Consider the following 969-nt stretch of genomic DNA (forward strand, 5'->3'; position numbering starts at 1 on the left):
GGATATTCTTTGGCAAGGATTTTTCCGTATCTCTACTTTAAAGACTGATCGGTGATTTTGAGCAATTGAAAGCAAGTTATACAAGGTAAATTATGATTATTGAACTATTATTAGCCTACATTAATTTTCTACAACATGAAGAGAAATGCGTAATTACATATCACATAGGTACCTATTATGTATTTTCATAGCAATAATGCTATAAATCTATGTATGTAGATTATTTTTAAAATACAAATGAGGTATTAGATGTATATCATATCATGTATATCATATGTGTATCATATTTTTTATTCATTTTATTTTCATTCAAGTCCTGTTTGATTTAATTCACAACAGTCTTATGTACCTATATTTATGTTTTTTTTACATATTTTTTTTTTGATTCCAGGTTTTGCGTGGGTTCCTGTTGTCTTTTTCTTGCTTCCAGTTAGTTTTACGCCCGTGAAGCTGTGAAAACATTTATTTATCTTCAAGTTTCTGTAAGTCAGTGCATTGTTACTTTACTATTTCACTTTAACACAGCATCTCTGATGTTATTTAAATATTTTGATATTGATACAGTAGTTTATGGGTTTATAGCTCTTTAATTGTGTTGATTTGCATATTTACATTGTTCTAAATTCCAAATAAATATTTTTGAGTAATTTTGTTGTATTATTTACTACTAGAAAAAGTAAAAAGTATATTAACCCTCATTAAACCTCCTGAACAGCCCGCCATTAAAAAAACCGGAAACGGAAATAAATTTCATAAAATTGAAATTGTCATGTCAAATGTCCCAGCCGCCATATCTGAAAATTAGTTACCCAGGCAGCCACGCTGTTTCCATAATTTAACATTGACTTGACACTTCTTCTTGTATTTATTATTTTATGGTTGGCATTCGCATAAAATGTAAACAGTTCCCCTGTGTATATAACACAGTATATAATTTTAATATCCTAAGTGGAAAGAAAAAAGGTCACC

At 29.0% G+C, this 969-nt stretch overlaps 1 protein-coding gene across 1 annotated transcript in view; it reads right to left on the reverse strand.

Moving 5' to 3' along the window:
* Positions 1-969, reverse strand: part of LOC115879214 (chitinase domain-containing protein 1) — a 45138-nt gene that overhangs the window by 40489 nt on the left and 3680 nt on the right. The gene's annotated exons all lie outside the window — the stretch shown is intronic.

This window comes from Sitophilus oryzae, unplaced genomic scaffold, assembly GCF_002938485.1.
Source record: "Sitophilus oryzae breed Bouriz unplaced genomic scaffold, Soryzae_2.0 scaffold_1576_pilon_pilon, whole genome shotgun sequence".
Taxonomy (NCBI): domain Eukaryota; kingdom Metazoa; phylum Arthropoda; class Insecta; order Coleoptera; family Curculionidae; genus Sitophilus; species Sitophilus oryzae.